This window comes from Pteropus medius, unplaced genomic scaffold, assembly GCF_902729225.1.
Source record: "Pteropus medius unplaced genomic scaffold, Ma_sr-lr_union100, whole genome shotgun sequence".
In the NCBI taxonomy this organism is placed as follows: domain Eukaryota; kingdom Metazoa; phylum Chordata; class Mammalia; order Chiroptera; family Pteropodidae; genus Pteropus; species Pteropus medius.
Window position 1 is genome coordinate 17,967,848 of NW_024349797.1, and position 21,279 is coordinate 17,989,126.

The window sequence follows — 21,279 nt, forward strand, 5'->3', positions numbered from 1 at the left end:
TAAACAATAAAAAAAATGAGGGATTGTAAGCTGACGAGGTCCTTGCAATCTGTGAGGTCAACCAAGGTATGCCTCAACTAAGAATAAATAAATAAATAAAATAAAAATAAAAAACATATTTTTAACAACTTAGGAATAAATGTCCAAACAATAATGGCACAGTCATGAGGCAGCAGGTTAAGAGCGACATAGTGCGTGACTGCAAAGTTCTTGTCTTGGTTGGAGTGAACGATGAAGAGAAGACATAGATATTAATAACCTTTAGCAAAGATTAGGGAAAATCGAGCAAAGGTAAAAAATTTAATATGTCAGAAGTAACTAAAAGAAAGCATAATAAACTGGGGTGGCGGGGAGGGGAGGCAACCAAACCCCAGGAATGCAAGGTTAGTTTAACACTCACAAAGCAATCAATGCGATTCACCATATTAACAGACTAAAAAGGGAAAACCCATATGATTGTCTCAGTAGAAAAAGCATTTGATGAAATGAAACATCCATTTCTGATGAAAACTTGCAGGAAACTAAGAATTAAAGGGAACTTCCCCAATTTGATAAAGGATAATCTATGAAAACCTACAGCTAACATATGGTAAAATAGTGAATGTTTTTCTCTAACACTGAGAACAAGACAAATTTTTTAAAAAATTACACTTGAGTTTCCAGCCAGTGCAATAAATTAAGAAAAAGATATAAAAGACATCAGTTTGGAAAGAAAGAAGGAAAACCGCCTTCATTTACAGTTGACATAATTGCCTGTGTGGAAAATCTGATGAAACCTATGAAAATAAGCTACTAGAAGTAATAAGTAATTTTAGAAAGGTTGCAGAATACAATAAGATCAATATACAAAAATTAATTGTATTTTTAAATATTAACAAAAAGTAATTGGAGATTTTTAAAATATCGTTTAGAAGAGCAGACAAAGGTGAGATGCCTAGTGAGCAATTCAACGAAAGACGTACAAAAACTGTACACTGAATGTTACAAAACATAGCTGAGAGAAATTAAGGAAGACCTAAATAAATGGAGAGAAATAGAGTGTTTATGGGTTGGAAGACTCAGTATGTTAAGATAGCAATTGCCCCTAAACTGATCTATTGGATTCAATTAAGTTCCAATCAAAATCATAGAAGACTTTTTTTTTAAATTAACAAGCTGATTCTAAAATTCATATTGAAATGTAAATAGCTTAGAATAGCCAAAACAACTTTGAAAAAGAACAAAGTTGAAGGAATAACAACAGCTGGCTTTAAGATTTATAAAGCTACAGTAGACAGAGTGATATTCACATAAAGATAGACAAATAGATCCATGAAACAGAATAGAGAGTTCAGAAACAGGTCCACACATATATGTTCAATTGATTTTTGAAAAGCTTGCAAAGGCAATTTAGTGAATAAAGGATAGCGTTTTCAATAAATGGTGCTGGAAAAATTTCATATTATGCAAAAATATGAAATTTGATTCATACCTCACACCATATGCAACATAACTCAAAATGGATCATAATCCTAAATGTAAAACATAAAACTTCTGGGAGAACACATGGGAGAAATTTTTTGTGACTTTTGGTTAGTGACTGGAAGGGAGTTTCTGGAGTGCTAGCAAGTTTCTGTTTCTTGATCGGAGTGGTGATTACATAGATGTGTTCAATTTGAGGATATTCTCTGAGCTCTCCATTTAAAATACATAAATTTTTCTTCATGTATGTTATGTTTCATAAAAAGTTTAAAAAACAGACTTCATCCTCCAAGATAACAAAGAACATTATGAACGATTTTATTCCAGTAAATCTGAAAATTGAGATGAAATAAATTTCTGAAATCACATAACATAAAAAGCAAACATAAGAAAAAATAGAAAACCAGTGTAGATAATAGAATATAAAATTAAAGGATTTAAAATGACAATTAAAAAAAAAACTTTTCTTACTCCTATCAATCCCAACAAAATAATCCCAAGGTCCAAATTGTTTAAAGCTAAATTTATCAAACTTTAAAAGAACAAATAATTTGTCTATTATACATATCGTTCTAGAAAATGCAAAAAGAGAGAAGTTGCCTAATTAATTTCATGAAGTTTGATACATCCATAATGGTTAAGACAACATTCCAATTCAGTGCTGTAGTGGCTATGAAGAGATCCTTTGCTTTTCTGAGTCTCAGTTTCTTCATCTGTAAAATGGAGAAAATAATGCCCTTTCAGAGGATTATGGGAGTTAAATATGAAGTATAGCACAAAAGTGTTAGTTTCAAAAAAAAGATGGGCCATAGATGGCCTTTAGTTCATAAATAAACACTATATTATAGTTTTGGTTTAACCATAGACGATCCTTTTTTAGACCTCCTCCCCTCCAAGCACCCGTGGGGGACAATGACAGCAGACTTCAGCCTTCCTGTCCCCGGAGTTGGAACTGCTGTTAGTCAGCAGAGGCTGAGGGCGCTGGTGCCGGCTGATTCACAGATAGGGCTGGAGTTTGTCTAGGCTCGTTATGCGGTTTATTAATTTAATTCCCTTCGGCAGCTGTGTGCCCTGCCTGGAGATGAAGCAGCACTTTTATTTGAGAATGAGAAGCCGGCTCACTGTGGGTTCTCGAGTCCACCGATGCCAAATATGCTTGGTTCATCAGACCCTGTGAGGTGGCTCCCTCCCACCCAAATCCTGGACGTGCGATGTCCTGAGACGCAGGAGTCCCAGGAAGCGGACATGGAGGGGGAATTCAGAATGTCTGTGGCCGAATCTTCTGCTCTTGGGATTTTACCAACTCTTGCCTGGGCTCCTTGTGTCAATCTCCTAAATTATCTTTCTGCCTCTAGACGCTACTTATTACCCCTGCTACCAGAGTCGGGAGTAAAGGTCACTCTGCAGAGCAGACCAGATGGGGTTCTCTGAGATTTAGCCACGTCGAGTGCTGGAGGAGGGCAGGCTGGGGCGATGGTTGCTGTGTGCTGGGGGTTGGATGATGATGATAAGGCAGGGGCAGCTGGATGGTGAGAAACGAACTCTTGAAAAGGCTACTAAGGAAGTAGCGTCAACAGAAAGTCCAAGAAAAATCAACAGGAAGTAAGGAAGAAGCAACAGGAAGTAAGGAAGAAGCAACAGGAAGTAGGATAGAATCAATAGGAAATCAAATTGAACCAACAGAAAATAAAGTAGAACCGACAGGAAGTAAAATAGAATCAACAGGAAGAAAATCATCTGGTAGGATATGTGTGTGGAGCAGGAAGAGTAAATAAGGGAGAATCTCTCCCCAGAATCTTTCCTGAAACCAGTGTGGATGGGGTTGCCATTCGTTGCAATGGGGAACACAGGAAGAGGAACAGGTTGTCCTAGCCTGGGTCCCCCAGAAGCAGAACCTAAGAGAAGGGCTCATAGTGGGTTTGCTTATTTGAGAATGTAATGCCAGGGAGCAGGAATGAGGGCCTGGGGAAGTGACCCAATACAAGTAGGCCATTGTATTGACTGGTTGCTTGATCCCATGGACCCTCTGAGTTACTTTTTGAAATGCTTCTCAGGACTATTCCCTGGGTGAAGAAAATGGGGCGGTAAGGGGAGTGACATCAGCTTCCACCCCACTGGTGAAGAGCTGCCTGTAGGACGTTCACTTCCTGCATTTCTGGTTACACAAGCATGACTGCTCGGGAGTGTGACGCTGTGAGAGACAGGTCTGGGACAGGGCACAGGCATAATGTGGCCTGGAGCTGAGACAATGCATCTGCGCACGGCTGGTTGGAGCTCTGCAGAAATGGCCATCACACCGGTGGCTGGAAATGAGCAGAGGCCGAGGGTGAGAGCAGCGTGCGCCCTCGTGCAGAGTGCAGGGGGAACCCATACCCAGTTCAAAGGTGACTGTATTGAAACTGAAAAGATCTGTCCCCGTGCTCGAGGAGCCCACGGTCTCCTAGGAATGACAATTAAATAGTGGAATTACACAACCAGGTGGCGAATATGCTGCTACTGCTGCACATTGCTGCTCACGTCTACCTTCTCGGTGCCAGGCACTTCTCCGAGTTAAGCGCTTTACCATGAACGTGCTCGTTGACTCCTCCCAGCAGTCCTGCAGGGGCCCGTTGCTATCCCTGTTTCACAGATCAGGAAATGGTGATGCATGCCCAAACTCATAAGCTAGTAAGTAGCAGAACTAAGATGCAAACCTTTTTGCCTCTTTGGAATTATCCAAAGAAATAGATATTGAGTCTGAGGAGGAGGAGGAGACAGAGAAGCCATCAGTTGGTTGGAATAATATTTTTTCGTATTTTTGCAAAGTCACTTACCTCCATGGTTTTATCAATTATGAAAATGCAGGGTAGAGTCATCATTATTATCTTCATTTTACTTAAGAAGCCTACAGAGGTAAAGTGTCACCCGGAATATCAGCGGTGGGGTCATCTCAGGACATGGGCCAGATGGTGGCTCATGCAGCACCCTTCCCCACCTCTGCCCTGTGAGTGGGTGGCCTGTTCCCAGGGAGGGATGACCAGCAGGTCCTGACCTCACTGGCATTTCAGAGCTATCACCAAGTGTGTCAGGCACCACTAAACAGACTCGATTTTACCTGTGGTAATTTCCTCTTTCCAAAAAGATTTATTTTGGGCTACAGAAAAAAGTTGATTCCTGAAAGCTGAAAGTAAATGCTACTTGCAGCAACACCCACTGACTCAGACGTGGAGGGAAGTATTTGTTCTTCTTTAGACCATATTTCTTGGGTCTTTGTCCCAGAAAGCCAGTCATAGGACTGTGGGCCGCCAAGTTTATGACAGCAATCTCACTTCAGATAGAAGATGTTTGTGTGGCCTTTGGTTTGAGTCAAAAAAGAGAGTTTTCCTGATGAATGAAGGAGTTTGGATATTCAAGATCCCGAGGGCAGGTGGTCTGGTCTTGGGATAAGACAACGAAAGAGATAAGCACGAGGCATTGACCAAGAGAGCCTGTGTGGACGAGGCCACTGGCCCGGCCCCCGAGGACGTGGCTGTGAGTTCTGTCTTTTCCACCCACTCACTGTAAAGCCCCGGAGGACTCACTTCTGGGTCCTGAGTCCCCAGTTCTCCAGTTAATGGTTAGGGGTGGGTGTGGACTGTCAATCTAGCTCAGAGTGAGTTTGAATCCTGGACCCGCTGAGTAACCCTGGGTGAATCTTCTAACATCTCATGGCTCAGTTTCCTTATCTGTAGGTAGGACTGAAAATAAGGGCAGCTGGAGACAACAGGCCTGACTATTCTTCCAGGGATTTGGAGGTTATTTTTCTGGAAGCATTTGCCAAAAGCTTTATTCAGCTCCTTGGATCAGTGGTCTTCTAGTGTGACATCAGGGCTTCAGGCTGGGGCCCCCAGACACACAGACATGCCTCTGGAGAAGCCAAAATGAATTACTCTGCTTGCACTAGGTCCTGGGGACAGAAGGTGGAGAAAATCCTTAGGAAGAACCCAGATGTTTTCACCTGGACTCTCCAGCTTGTGCTTAAGAGTGAAGACTTTGGGGTCACACCTACTGCTTCCTACCGATGACCTGGGGCAATTTAACCCATCTGTAACTCGAGATGATGTCTAAAGTTCTTGTTCCAATAGCTCCTGAACCTGGCCGCTGTCTCCCACGCATACCTCCCAGTGGCTCTTAGACCCCTCGAGCTGTCCCTGGCCTCTTTTCAGAATCACGAAGCACAGCTGGCTAGTTCTTTAATGCAGAGTATGCTGTCACCGTGGGGACCCAGGGTCATACCTTTGCTGTGCTAAACAAAACAGCATCACGGTCTTTTAAAAGATCTTTTAGAGGAGAATAAAAAAGAAGAACCTTGGTAAGGTGTTGACTCTGCCTTCCTAATTAAATCTGGGGGAGAATCCTCGCTGGAAATTAATTATCACTGAATCAACATTGAATGAGCAGTATCTTTCTCCTGTGTTCCTCTGACTCAGATACTTTTTTTATTCAGTTGTTAATTCTCCACGAATACTTATTATGCTTTTAGGTACTGTCCTGGATGCTGGGGACATGGAGATGATGATAACAATGATGGCTAACGGTGGGTACCAGGCCCTGGGATAAACGTGTTCGTGCATCACCCTATTTCATCCTGTGAGATGGGTGCTCTCATCTCTGTCTTGTGGAAGGAGAAGCAGGCTGAGAATGATGAAGTAAATTGTTTAACGTCACAAATAGTAAATGGCAGAGCCTCGATTTAAACTCGATTTTTATTCTAGGGTCTTCAAACCACTATGTGGTCTGGTAGGGGAGTCCCTTGCTCTTTCTTGGAAATGGAGCAGTTGGCATTTTCTCATCCTCGTATGGTGTGTCTGAAAGCGTCTTTAGAAACTCTCCTTGTTTTTAGGTGGGTGCAAACCAGTGCATTTGCTGGGCAGTCTGCCTTCAGGCACCCCCCCTCCCCGTCGGATCGCCACCCCTAAGCCCCTGCTATCAAGAGAGTCTGTGGCGACCTGTCGGGCACAAAGTGATAAATCCTTTAGCGTAGCAAACACATTACTTATTGCAACATTAGTCCAGGTGTCGTGATAAAGGTCTCAATAAAGCATAATGGGCCACAAAGGAGAGTCGGTTCCTCTGGAGGGGATGGCAGGGCACACATCTGATATTAGGACAGGTGACACTAGCTGCTGTAGCAAATAATGCCCCAAATTTCAGTAGCTTAACACAATACAAACTGACACCTCACTCCGATGCAGGCGTTCTTGTGGAGGTTGGTCTTTCCCTGGGCCATCCAGTGACCAGCGCTCCTTCCATATTGTGCCTGTGCCGTCCCCTTGGGAGGCCTCTGCTAGGAGAAAGGAGAAAAGGGAGAAGCCAAACACAGGAGGTTCTCATGGGCCAGCTGAGAGTGACTCTGATCACTTGCGGCTCACCGGTGGTCCCTTGTCTAGAATACGGAGACCCAGGCACGTCCAGCCACAGAGGAAGCTGGGAAATGGAGTCTAATTGTGTGCACTAGAGGAATGAGCTTGGAGCTGATGGGTCCCCACAATGTGCCTCCATGCCGACGTCATCCTGCTCCCCCATACGCATGTGTCCCCATCGAGTGAACGTCCCTGGAGGTGGACGGGCTCCTCATTTGAAATTCCAGGCTGGAGCGGAAGGTCTCAGCACCACAGGTGCTCTGCAAGTTTCTGTCAGCAGGTTGATGAAAGCCTAAGCCAGGGCTTGAGTTAGGTCTTGTTTAAATTAATACGATTTTGGACTAACACCGTGATTTGCAAATGCGGTGTTTAGTTATGTATAGAAAGAGTTCTAATTTGGCAAATAAAAAACCCTTTGAATATGAAGAATCTTTATTCCTTGGAAGCCTACCTGTCCTGACCCTCAAATCAAGTCTCAGCTCCTGTCATTCCTGGAATGGCAGGTGAGGTAGATGGCAGGCAGTGGGCAGGATGAATTTAACTGAACTATGTGCTATTTTAGCTTGAGTCTCATAAACCCTGATCTAAAACAGGGTAGCAAACCTCATCGTTTTATGCAAAAGAGACAGTCTTTTCTTTGGCAATGACTCTCATTATTGGGTTTACAGGGGTAACCATGGTTAGTCAGGACCTCCCCCTGTAAGAACCACTTGCCATTAAGCGAAGACAGGGAAAGTCTAGTGGGAGTAACAACAGCAGCAAAATGTTAATAGGAGCCCAGAAATCCTAGACTAGGATTCCTCAACTTCAGCACTATTGACATTCTGGATCATTCTTTGTGGCAGGGGCTGCTCAGCGCATTGTAAGGTGTTCAGCACCAACCATGGTCTCTACTCACTAGGTGCCAGTTGCAAATCCCTCGCCCCCAGCTCTGACAACTTAAACTATCCAGACATTGCCAAACACCCCCATCCTGGAGGTAAACACAGATCCACTCAGGATGAGAATCACTGATCCAGGGAGTTCCTGACGAAGGGTGCAGATGTGAGGGCCACATTTCCTTGTTTTCTCTCCCACCCTCTGTAAGGGGCAGCACACAAATCACCAGGCACTATCGTTTCTGACAAGGTGAATGCGTGCACCTCAGTTATGCTAAAGAAAAATGTGGCTGTAAACTCTATCTGAGCTGTCACCTTCCCCCGGAGCAAAAGGTTGGGCCGGAAGGATGGGGCAAGCAGCCCAGGCTGCCTCAAACAGAGCTGTTCCAGCAAGATGGTTCGATGCGACCTGTCACATGAGGTGGCATCCACAGCAGAGTCCATCCTGATGGAATGTAAATGGGGATCTCTCCTGGTGGGAGAGGGAATCCCCAGTACCATGAGACACAAAACCATCGTCTTCTTCAGGCACCACGCCGGCTGCAGGGGTGCCACCTGGCTGCTGTGTACCCACCGCCCAAACCTGAAGAGAAGAGATTCCCTGCCTTAAGGAACAAAGCTTGTCAAGAGGTTTCTGTCATGACCCTTGAAGTCTGGTGTCTCCTTTCTGGGTTAGGCTAACAATAACCTTGGAAGGTCGAGAAAGTGGGGATCATTAGCCCCATCTGACAGATGAGGAAACTGAGTCTGAAGGAAGTCGATGGCTTTCCCAACAAGGATCTAAACCTCGAGTCATTCAAATCTCAAATGATTGTCCCCCCGAGTCCAGGTCCAAGGCCCGTTTCCGTCCTGCACAGCTGCTGTTTCAAATGCAAAGTTAGGTGGGGATTTAGAGCTGTGAGATCCCCACAGTCATTTGCCGTGTGAGCTCAGGGGAACACGAGGTTCCACGGGACACATGGGGCGAGCACATGAGCCCTGGGGCCAGATGGCTACATTCAGATTTCAACTCTACTAGGTCCAGCCTTCTCACCTTGAACCAATGGCTTAACTCCTCTGAGCCTCAGTTTCCCTACACGCAAATCGGGGAGAATAATAGTCACTCCCTCCCTGGCTTATTGTGAAGATGACACGTGGAGCCATCAGCCCAGTGTCCAGCAACCGTTGTGCTCGTTACATGTGAGCTGTGAGTGTCTCTTGAGCCGTGAGTGTCTCTTGCCTGTTTTGTTTTTCCGTCACTCAGCACAGCTGGCTCTGCTCTCCATAAAATGGGTGTGAATCCCTCACAGGGATGGGTCTTGTTCTCGTTTTTGAGAAATGTAATTCAAATCTAGGAAGGGTTCGCTGAATTCTGGAGAGAAGATAAGCCCTCTCTACGTGGCTTGCCAGCTCCCATGTCTATTATCTCAGACACTTTTGAGTATGTCATTCTTTAAAGGATGCTCTTTCTTCCCCTAGAGTAATTAGTATTTATTAGTTTAGCATTTTGAACAAGACAGGCAATTAGGACTCAGTAAGCTGGCAACATGACAAGGTAAACAGAAGGCACTGAGTAGGGGGAGTCTAGCTCAAAGAAAGAGGGGGTCACCCATTTTTCAGGAGCTTGCACAGGTTCAGGAGGTGGGGGACACTGGACCCTGTGGATGGTCCAGAAGAGTAAGGGCTGGAAGGGTGGCCCCATCAGCCCGGAATTGAGCTGCAGGCATCATATTTGTTTTGTTTAATCCTCACGGCAGCCTAATGATGAGGAACCACTTTCCAGGAAGCTCTGAAATTTCCAGCCTGTTTCTGTTGAACTTATTTCATATTTATGGGCTTTTTGGTGCTGAGGTTCTCTTATTTGTAGATCACACAATTCGTGCCTTGTATATTATTACCCTCATTTGACAGGCAGGGGAACTGAAGCCCAGACTAGTTAAGTGCCTTAAACTTAAGTAAACTAGCTGCTTACCGGCAGAGCTGTATGGACACCCATGCCTGCCCCTTCCACGGCACCGTGCTATGTCTCAACCTCAATCAGAATTAGGTTGGATAACCAGAAATAAGATAGGTCCAGGCTAAAGGAAAGTCAATGGCATTTTGGTGGAGAGATGATGCTGATACATCTAGTGGAGAAACAACATGATAACAATGTGCATTTAGCGTTTTGTGTTTCTGCTGTCATTGGCTGTCCACGGTTAGGGAGACAGGGCTAACTAAATGCACGGGAAACAGAGGGGATGAGTAGAGGCAACTCGGAAAGGAAGCCGACGACTGGAAGGAGAGAGCGATCCTCAATGAAAACCCGAGGGAAATGGTGGGTGTCCAGAATAGACCGAGAAGGAGAAACAGCAGCTGAATATGCTGGTCCGAGCACCTTCCCGCCTGGACCAACCAGAAGGATCTCAGAGAACGTGAGAAACGAGGAGTGATGTGACTTACTGTGAGTCGGACCATAGTAAAGCTCGTGAAAATCTTCTGACTTCAGTCCTCTGAACACCCTAAGAAAGGATGCTATTTGGATCCCTATTTACTTTCTGTTTCTAGGCTCTGCTATGTCCCTATTCTCAGCGCCACCAGGAGAATTTCAGAAGGCATCAGCTGTGTTCATCATATACACAGTCCACAGCTTCTGTTTAACCCTTTGGACGTACCTAACGGTCAGTTTCCTTGATATAATTAAGCCTGAGCAATGTTTCATGTAAAGAAATCATTTTCTCTCTCTATCATGTTTTCTACCTCGGTCTGTAAAATAGGAACTGCCATTCTTTGGGAATGCTGGAGAGAGGCTTCTGTCCTTTAGTTCACTCCTATCCATTCACTGTTCCTGGAAGTTGGAAGAAGGACTTAGTTGGATTAAAGGAATGAGTAAAAGGTGTCTTGGAGCCTTCTGAGCTCTTTCCACAGGTATATCCAGACTACAGAGAATGTACCTTCCTCCCCCTCCTGTCCTCTATGGGGTAAGCAAACCTGGATGGGACCCCAGTCCGTCGTGGTGACTCCCTGGACATTTTCTTGGTCCCTCTGTGATGGACAGGATATGAACTGCTCCCAATTCTCCTCTAGGTGCTTGACTCGCCCGTTGTGTAAACTCCATGATCTAGGCTTCATGGATTTGGTGACGACCATGCTCAGGTGTGAAGAAGTATCAGGAATCAGTTAAGGGAAGAGGAATCGGAAGAACAGTTGAGATAGCACAGCATGAACGACAGAGAGGAAGCGAGAGATAGGATGACAAAGGAAGGCTGTGCCTGTGTCTGCTATTTCCACAGCGTAGGAGGTGAGGCAGGGGGCGTGGGAGGAAGGCCAGAAGGACCAGTTTAGCGGACATCACTGGACCAGGTGCCTGGCTCTGGAGCTCTGACTTTACTGTGTAGACGCATGAGTTCTCAAACATGTCTCTTAGAAAACTAATCCTATGACCTGCATCTTGGGAAAAGTCCTGAGGCCATGTTTTAGAAATTCCCAATAAAGAGTAGCACGTTAGGGATTGAGAGGTCCTTTAATGAAGAAAACCATTCAGTTTATTGACTTGCTAACAATTTTTAACATTCTGAAAAGCTAATATTTAAAAATTTGGCAAACACAATTTATGAAAGGCTTTGTGAGGGCCGGTGGTGCCGTAGGATTTATCTTTGCCAGTGCAGAGGAAGCAAAGCTGTCTGCGGGAGACCAGTGAGGAGAAGTTTCCAGAAATTCAGGGGAGAGATGTTAAGGATGATTTCAGGGATATCTGGGAGGCGAAATAATCAAAACCAGATCTATTGGACATTATGGGTAAGAGGAGAAAGTCAAGACTGATTTCCAGATTAAACCAGGTTGATGGTCATGCCACCGACCAAAATACAGAGAGCATCTTTGGACATGTTGAGTTGGAGGAACCAGTGACTATCAAAGTGGAAGTATCTGGTATGCAGAAAGATATAAGTCTGGCTCTTGGAAGAAGTTCTGGTTGGCATACGATCGTTGGAATTGTCAGTATTTAGTTGGTAATTTGAACCAAGGCATTGAACGAGAGCCCCCAGGCAAGGGTGTGTGTAAAGTTAAAAGAGCCCCAGGCTGAGAATAGAATGTTAAGGAATAACATTTAATGATTGGAAGGGGGGCGGGAGGCATGAAGAATCCCAGGAATGAATGAAAGCAGAACAAGATAAACCAGGGGCTGCAGTGCGGTGGAAGCCGGGGGAAAGGGAGATTAAAAAAAATCATGTGATCGGTGGAGTCAAATCTAGGAGTCAGGCACAGCGAGATGAGGCATGGAAGAAACATGTCCCCATTGGTTCTTAGAAGCTCACTGACGACCTTCCTGAGAGCGGCTCCGGAGGGCGATGGAGAAAAAAGCCAGTTTTAATGGGCTGAGAAATGAATGGAAGTCAGCGAATAGCATGAAAAGCAACTCCTTTGACAACGGGGAAGAGAGAAACAGGTGAGAGATTGGATGATAGTTGAAGGAGAGAGCTGAGCCGGTTAAAAAGAGAAGGTAAAAGACGCAGGGAAAAAGGGGTGAGGAGAGAGGAAGTGGAATGGGAAAGGGAGCTGAGAGAGAGAAAGAGCAAGTGAAGAGGTTTTGGTGGAGGTGGGGGCGGCGCTGATCGAGTAAAGACCGCGGGTTTTCAGCCGACCCAGTCGACGCAGCTGCATGATTTTTCTCAGCAATCTAGACGGGATCGCATCGTCGGAGTTTTTTCCATCTGTGTGCAGAGGCAGAGGGACGAGCAAGGATGGTGTTGGAAGAATGGCCTAGACGGTCCGCCGTGGAGTAAAGACTGGGTAGGAGTGACAAAAATGGGCATGGAGGAGCTCAAGGACTGCAGAAAATAGAGGTTCAGGGAAGAAGAGAGCCACGAGGCTGCCACGGAATTAATTGAGGGCTTGAGAAATGGGAAGGTCAGACCAGAGCGGGGAATGCTAGAAGTTCTAGCTTTAGAAGAAGGAAGGTCCCAAGGATGAGAGGATAAAGGGCGTGGCCCTGTGGTGGGAGTTGGAAAGTCAGCGACGTTAAGCGGGGCATCAGTAACTTGGAGGCTAAAGTGTTGCTAGGTCTGCTGCAGGGACGATGAGGCCGGAATGCATCATCTCCAAGGCCTCCGCTGGGTCTGTGATGGGATGTGTTAAAATGTGCCTTGTAGTCAGCTCCTTTAGTGCTTGACACGTACATCTACCTACCTACCGGACATTCCACCTAGACGCCTGACAGGTGCTTCAAAGTCAACTGGAGAAAATCTGATCTCATAGTCTTTTCCCCAAACAGGTCTCTCCTTCTGGATTTCCTCTCTCGATTAATGGCCCCACATTTACTTAGTAACTCGGTCAGAAATCACCATCTCCAACATATCTCGTATTCCTAAACTCTTCTCTATCCACTCTATCATATTATCATTCCGCCCTGGCACCCCTTTGCTCTGCGATGATAATTACAATAATTACAGCCTACCTGGCTTTCCTGCCAGGAAGAGCTGCCCCCTCTGCCTTATTTCAGCCTTCAAGGTGATGCTTTAGTGATTTTCTTAAACTGCTATTCAGAGCATGTCATTCCCCTATTCGATAATGGAAATTCAAACCCTTAACTGAGCATTCAAGGCCCTTCAATATCGGTCTCTAACCTCCTTTCCAGCTTGTTTTCTGTGCCGTCCACTCATACATCCCTAAGTCCCAGCTAAATCTGTCTCCTGTTCATGGCTCTTGAGTGTTCCCCTTCCTTTTTTTTCCCCAGGCCGTTACCTCTGTCTGGAACGCCTTCCAGCTCCCTTCATACGGCTTTGAAACGCCTGTCCCTTTTCAAGAACCAGATCAAACATCACCCCTTCCATTAATCTCATCCCTTTTTTCCTTCTTTCGACTGAAAGTACCTCGTTCTTTCTGTGAATTCTCAAAGAACTTTAATTAAACCTCTGATTACAGTTATCATTTGCATTTTGTCGGGGCTTCTGGTCACCTTCCACATCTGGCCATCCCTGTTCGATTGGGAACAGTCGAAGAGTAAGGGCCCCATCTTATCTTTGTTCCACACTATCGCCCCTGTGTACCTGGGCGTAATAGGAACATTGGAGTCTGTTAGAGTCAGGCGGGAATCCGGGCGCCATCACTTGCGACTTGGGTACACTTCTGAGCGTCTGAGCTCAGGGATAAATGACACTGGCTTCCCAGTATCCCTGTGGGGATTAAACAAGGCAACGAAAGCCAAGCACGAGCCCTCGCTAGCACATGGTAGATGTTGAATAGAGACTTCCTTCTCTCTCCAAATCATACCTGTGAATACGTTCAAAGAGAAATGGGAGGGCGCGGGTCCGATGTTACCCATGGCTCTCTGTTTCTGAGATCACCCGTTTACTGGACCAGGGGAAAAGCAAGGGGTGGGACAGAAGGGGATTTCTGCTCCCTTCCCGCTTTTCTTAACTTTCTTTAATGAACATCTTTTATATTTTAAGTTAGAAAGCATCGTTATAAGCAAATGCATGCGTATAACTTATACTGAGAAATGCTTTTTTTCTCTGACCACTCTAGAAATTTTTTTGTGCTTGTTCTTGAGTGTTTCCAGCCAAAGACTGCTGGCTAATCCGGCTGTGAAACGATCACCTCTCTGGACAGTCCTGGTCACCCAGATCTCCCATGAAAATCCCTTTCTCCCCCCACATTCCCCATTCAATTTCCTTTCATTTGTCTCCAGGGCGACTCCTGAAATGAGAAGTTTTAATTGTTATTCTACACCAGGCTTTGAAAGGGCACACAGGGCATGTTTAATAATTTGTCTTTCCCGTTGGCGTGGGTGACGGATGAGATGCATTAAAGTGGTATTTCCTCCCTGAATCACGTTGCCACAGCAGACCTGTTCTCCTTTAGGTGGGGAGAGCCTTCGTGCCAGGCACCCTGGGATATGCAGCCCCGCCCCCAAATCCCAGAGGAGGAGAGCTGGGGGTGGGTTGGGGTGGCGGGGGGCGGGGGCGGGCCGTGTGGTTCCAGTGTGGTGCAGTGGAGAGAGCACAGGATGCGAAGCCAGTCCCAGCTCTGCTGTGGCCTTGTTTTGTGACTTCAGCAAATGCCATGCTTTGTCTCTCTGGTCCTCAGCTTGGTCGTTAGAAATGTGAACTTACAAATGCATGGGTGCGTTTGTGTGTGTTTTTTAAGGATCGGTTACAACGTTGTCTTGCTCAGTTTGGGATGCCATCCTAGACTACCATAGACTGGGTGGTGTATAAATAGCAGAAATATATTTCTTACAGTTCTGGGATGTCGAGATCGATGGAGGCTGGTGAGGATCCGCTTCCTGTCTTCCTGCTGTGTCCTCACATGGCAGAAGAGACAAGGGAACTCTCTAGAGTCCCTTTTTTATAAGGACACTAATCCCAGTTGTGAGGGCTCCACCGTCGTGATCTAATCACCTGCCAGAGGCCCCCACCTCCTAATATCGTCATGTTGGGAGTTAGGTTTCAACAAATGACTTTCATGGGGACACATATATTCAATCTATAGCAAACTTTTTAAGGCATAGCTCATATGTACAGAGGTTGTCACAATTTACCAAGCTCTTTCCTGTCCATTATCTCTTTTGATACTCTCCTGTCCTGTGATGCTGGTATTATTGTCCTCTATATTTCAACAGATGGAACTCAGAAAAATCAAGTGGCATGTCCATCGTCACACTCTAGTTAAGTAGTAAGACTGGGAATTCCATGCATGTCTATTGCCTTGTCTTATAAGTGCTGGGGTCTTTTAGGACAATTCATTAATGACACCCTCTTCCCTGTCCAAAAGACAAGGTGGATGGGACACGAAACTATCACAGGTGCTAGGTGGGAGGACATGACTTATATCCTTGGGTAAGTGGGCTTAGTACTATTGCACCCTAGAATTAAACTGACTTAACCACCTAGTCCTAGCAGCTGGAGTGGGATAGGGTGCTGGGTCCATGTGGGAGGGGTCAGCCCAGGTTAGTCTTAGGACATGGAGGAGTAGAGAACTCAAGGTAAATCTCAAGATGGAGACTAAAGGAACCAACTCGAGCCTGCCTGGTTTCTTTCTCCGCATTTGCTTTCAGATAAGTCACTTCAGCCCCTGGTGAGACTGAGGGAAAGGGACAGAGAGAGGCCACTAACAAAGTTCCCTTCATAGGCAAGGAAACAGGAAAGAGGAAACATCGAGAGTCACACCTGATCATCTTCCTTCCTTAACAAGTGGAAACATCAAGAATGAGGAAAAAGTGTTCCCACATAGCGATTAGAATCACTGAAAACGCTTGACCCACCGTCAGGGCCAGATTGTTGCAAAGAAAAAGTTTAATATGCCTGACTCTAAAGTGACGCACCCCTACGGACTTCCACTGCACCTGGTAAAGGGGCCAGACTTTTCTCTCGTGCCGTTGAAAATGACCTTTAAATCTCCTCTCTGAGCATCTCCGTCCAGTGAAGAATGTGGCAGAGCATCGGGTAAAATTTTCTAGTACCTGATTAAATGTGTTGAAAAGTTAAAACAAGGGCTTTTCTGTAGTTAACACAAAGTAATGATAGAAAATAATGGCTTTTTAACTTTGAAATACAAAGCTATAAAATATGAGAAAGTTCTTAGAGAGGGATTGTGATGTGAAGCTTGTCTGACATTTTAGAATTTGTCAGAAATTCAGCCTGAGATGTGTGTTCTAACGATAAAAATTTAAATAACATAAAAAAGGAACATTCTATACCTAGGAATATGTTAGGTTAAATTTAACGAATAATGATTATTTGAAAAATACCAAGCTGTTCCTAGGCGCTTATGCCTTTAAAAAAAAATCCGCTTTATTGAGATATAATTTACATACTATAAAATTTACCAGTTTTAAGTGTATAATTTTTATGGGTTTTGACAAAGGTAAATAGCCATGGGATCACGGGTAACAACTATTAGTTAGAAAAATACCTAGTTCTTTATATAGCAGCTTATGCCTTTTATAAACCTTCAAGGAATCATTCTTTGTGCTCTACGACTTACAATTCAACCAATTTCATATAGAATTACATTTTTGATTAAAGAAGGGAGCGATTAAAATTTTCCCTAGCCGTCAGCATGTACTTTTACATTGGAGCCACGGAGTAGAAGCAGCACAGTCTGCGGCAAAGGAAAAGCCTTCAAAAGGGGAGAAAAAAGAACATTCACTCGACAGCAAAATTTATCAACCTAAATTCACAAATTTAGCTAGAAAATAGGAGAGCAGACGTTGCCGTTTCTCAGCTCTGGAGCGCTGTTACTCACACTCCATTCACACACCCCTGGTCTCACATTTAGTAACACTTGACAGTTAGAAAGTGCTTTTGCAACCATTTTACAGTTTAGAAAGTGCTATTGCATCCATTAACTTACTTAATCTCTTCCTGCTTGCCCTGAAGCTAAACAGGCCCTCCAATGAATTCACTGCGTTAGATCGTAAAAATATCCATCTCTGTTTTCCTGCCTCTCCTTTGCCAAGTGTGGATCCCTGAAGGGCAAGGCGGATGGCTCCGCTACCATCAGGCTGTAAATTATCGGTGACAATGGATCATTCTCTGTATTCTGTCCCCACTGAATGCCAGGTGTCAGGGGTTGATGAACTGGAGAGTCTGATCCTATAGTAGTTTGGAACTTGGGGCTCCACAGCCAAGTCTCTGCTGCTCTGGCTGGGGTTTGGGGGATCGTGATGGACCAACACAGGAGAAAGATCCAGAGTGAGTCTCAAGACAAAGTCTTTTGCTGAAGCCTAATCGTGGGGGTGAGGGACAGTCCTCAGGTGGAAGTTAATCTCTCTTCCATCTTCAGGGGACATACTCTGCGGGCCCAGGACACACACGGAGATGGAATGGGGGGTGGATTATGATTCCCCATGGCGAAACCCATCTACCTGGCCCCTAGGTGACACCAGGTCACCATGTTTATATTTGGGGCAATGACTTGGGAATCAGAGGACCTGGATCCCAATGCCGACTCTGCCTCAAGTTGCTGTTTGCCCTTGAACAAGCCTCTTGCCTTCTCTAACCTTCAATTGTCTTGTCTGTACAAAAAGGGAGTTAAGAAGATGATGCTGAGTGGCTTCTAGAACTGGAATTCTGGGACTCTGTGGAAGGGGAGCGAAGGAGGAGGGAGTATCTAAAAGTAGCCGCAGGTGGTTTGAGTGGGGGTCCGAAAGCGGGGAGCTGTGTATGGGCTCTGTGGTCACAGGGATCTCGGCAGAGCCTTTCCACCGGCTTCTTCCCTCTCTCTTTCTCTGTTCTTCCTCCCCTAGGAAACTTTCGGATCCCTTGAATGCAGAACATTGATCGATTGTCCCAGTTCGTACTATGACACATCAGTATAGGTGGCAAAGGCTTTGGCGCAGGCTGAATTGATACAGATACTGGCTCCAACCCTCATTCCCTTGGAAAATAGGCTTTCCTTTCTGATCCGCGCCTGCAAAGGAGGGACAATGACCCCTATGTCACAGAGATGTTGGGAAGATGAGAAGAGACATCATATATAAACCACCTTATGTAGAGGCCACTCAATGAATGACAGCTATTATTAATAATAATAATAACAATAACAATAATAATAATATTGAAGTAGTAAAGGAATGAGAAACATTGACAACGGCTTCCCCAACCTCCCTCATTCTATGCCATGGGGGCTGCCAAGGACAACACCAGAGATGTGGCTTGACCATGTATTCTGGAGGCCCCTTCTTCCCCATCTCCCTACAGAGGAGAATGGGCTTGGAGCATAAAGCCTGGGACCCGCCTAAGACCCGCACTCACCAGCTGAGGGACCTCGAGCCCTCCAAGCCAGCGTTTCTTATTTGTTCACTCATTCATTCAGCAGGCTTTTGTTGGGCAGTCTGTGTGCCGAGGTGTACTGTGCCAAAGGAGATATGTAACCCCAACTCTAGCAATTTAAGTAGCATTCTGGGCACTGGTTATTATTATTGCTGTTAATAACATCATTACTATGGAGATGCACAAAGCCAGGTGTATTAAACTGTAAGCGAGGTAGGAAAGGCCAGAGAGACCACTGTGGGAGGGGCTTATTAAGGAATCCAGCTTTGATGCGCTAGGGAGACTTGAAGATGGAGAGGAAATAGGTAGTAAGACCACACCTTCTGGAAGGGCGGGACCAGTTATTGCTCATCCCTGCTTTCCTGGTGCCCAGCCTCATGCCAGGCACAAGAGAGGGTCTCAGAAAGAATGGAAGGGAGGGGAAAGGGATGGGCATGGCAGCTATGTCAGCCGAGTCCATTTGAGGCTCGCTGCCTGAATATTCAGTGAAACCAACGATCTCACATAGATTCCCTCCAGCCATGTTCAGGTGCTTAGGTGCCAGCACCTGAGGAGGGTGACTGACAGGAGTAATTGAAGAGGGTAGTTGAAGAGGATAATTAAGGAGAGGGGGAACAGTGTGGTGGCATTCCACGAGAGAGCGACATTAACGGTGGACCAAGGAATCTAAAGGAGGAGGCTGAGCACTGAGACAGTGCCAGTGCAGTGGGCTGGAGGAGCAGTGGCCTTGGGGGCTGAAGTAAGTTACCCGTGGTCAGTTACTTGTGGTCAGAGAGTGGGAATCTTGAACCTGAAGTTTCCAAGGTGATACAATGACTGGTGAGGACAATGTCTGGGGTGTGACAATGAGGGCAGGTGGCTTTGTTGGGAGGAAGGAGGTTGTAATGAGGTCAGGAACTGATGGACCAATGGAGCTGAGCCACCTCACACGTGTTCTAGCTGTTGGAAATGAGATTTGGGTGGCAAGGAAGATGATGAACCAGGAGTTCAAGTTCTTGATGAAGGAGGGAAATAACGGAGAGGTCAGCAACTATTAGAGGGGAGGTGCGGCTGAGTAGCATGACCATCGAGGAGGAGTGAGAAGAAATGATCTGGAAAAGGCACTAGGGTGCAAGAAGCATACATAACTCTTTCCTGGTGATGAGATAGGAAGACGCCTTAGGAACGGTTCTGATAAGGCGGGACCTCAGACTCCCAGCCAGCAGCTGATGAGAAGCAATAAACCAGGAAGAAGGAAAGACACTGGGAGTCAGCCCAATAGCAGGAGATGATGCTAGCGATGGAGGCCAGGCTGGTGTCTGTGGGGAAAACTGACGCGCTACATAAAGCATGCAAAACTCAAAACGTAAAGCAGTCCCCTGGTGAAATGGCTGATTCTAGGGCCAGGAAAGGAATATACGAGATGAACCTGCAGCATCTTGGAGTGCCAGAAAGCAAGGAAGGGATTTTAAAAAGTCCATGGTGATGGGAGGATGCCAGAGGGGTAGAGAAGCCCACTGAAAGAGCTTCCAATGACCAGTGTGGGGACAATTTGAGCAACAAGACACAGAAGTATTGGATTACAACCCAAAGTATAAAATAAATACCCACGAGTCCATAATGACATAAACACATGACTGAATAAATAAATAAGCAGGGGAGAATAGGCAAATCTTGCACGCAGAATTTCATGTAATTTATATAGACCTTCCATCCTCAAGAAGGTAGAGCGCTCTGTAAGGGTGGGCAGCTCGTGACTTCTGAAGGTTGGAAAAACGTGCCATACCCAAATATGCCACTTTGGTTTAGGGATTATTGTGAGCTGAAGGCAACTGAGAAGAAGCAGATATGAGGAAAACTCTCTGATCTCCCTCTATTTGCAGAAAAGCAGTGCGTGCATTAGTAAAGGCGCCCCCACTTCCTTGTTTACCAGGAAGGACAAGTAATCATGGGAGACAGCTCTAGACTCAGCCCCAAGATGGCACCAGGGGAATCTACATTACAAGCTGTGCTAACTGGCTCTGTCTTGCATTTGTTCTCCCACATATTTGCCTTCCCACAAGTTGCCATGCCCAGAACTCCGAGTCCCTTTCTTTTGTCTTGTCGCTTCTATACAAAATGTGTTCTTGTTTTGTTAAAATGCTCCAGGAGGCCATGTTCTAACCACCCTTTGAGTTACTCATCACTGAGTGCTCCCACTTGTATGCACGATGCACATGTTAATAAACATCTTTGTTTTTCTGCCCTTTGTCAGTCTAATTCGCAGGTCCCCAGCCAATGAACCTGAGCTGGGTAGCGGTTTCATCTCTTACACGTCCCCCCAAAAGAGTACAGTATGAAAAAGTGAAGAGGGGAAACGAGTCACTTTACAGTGGAGAAACCAAACAAGCACGACCTCAGCCAAGCGATCAAGTTCAGCATCAACAGCGATCGGTCATGTCAATGGTCTGCATCCTCCTCTGACACAATGTGACGATCTCTGTGGTCCTCCTCCCCAGCCCCATGAGCCTGGGTAGTCTCGAGGAAAACGTCAGACAAATCCCACCTGAGGGACAATCTGCAGAAGACCTGACTCCTTACAAGTGGCAGAGAGGAGAGTCTGAGAAACCATCACGGCCGAGAGGAGCCAGAGGAGACATGATCGCTAAATGCAATGTGGTGTCCTGCATGGGATCTTGGGACAGAAAGAGAACATCAGGTTAAAAGCCAAGGAAAAATGAGCAAAGTCTGGTTCATTAACTGTGACAAATGGACCAGACTAATATCAGATATTAATAATAGTGGAAACTGGTTATAGGGTATAGGGGAATTCTCTGTACCACCTTCACAATTTTTCTGTAAATCTAA

At 45.6% G+C, this 21,279-nt stretch overlaps 1 long non-coding RNA gene across 1 annotated transcript; it reads left to right on the plus strand.

The window, feature by feature from the left end:
- The first annotated feature begins 14,543 nt into the window (after positions 1–14,543).
- Positions 14,544–15,820, plus strand: LOC120619755 (uncharacterized). Its single transcript, XR_005657659.1, has 3 exons — positions 14,544–14,614; positions 15,300–15,352; positions 15,735–15,820. It is a non-coding gene; the product is annotated as an uncharacterized LOC120619755 (long non-coding RNA).
- Positions 15,821–21,279: the final 5,459 nt, after the last annotated feature.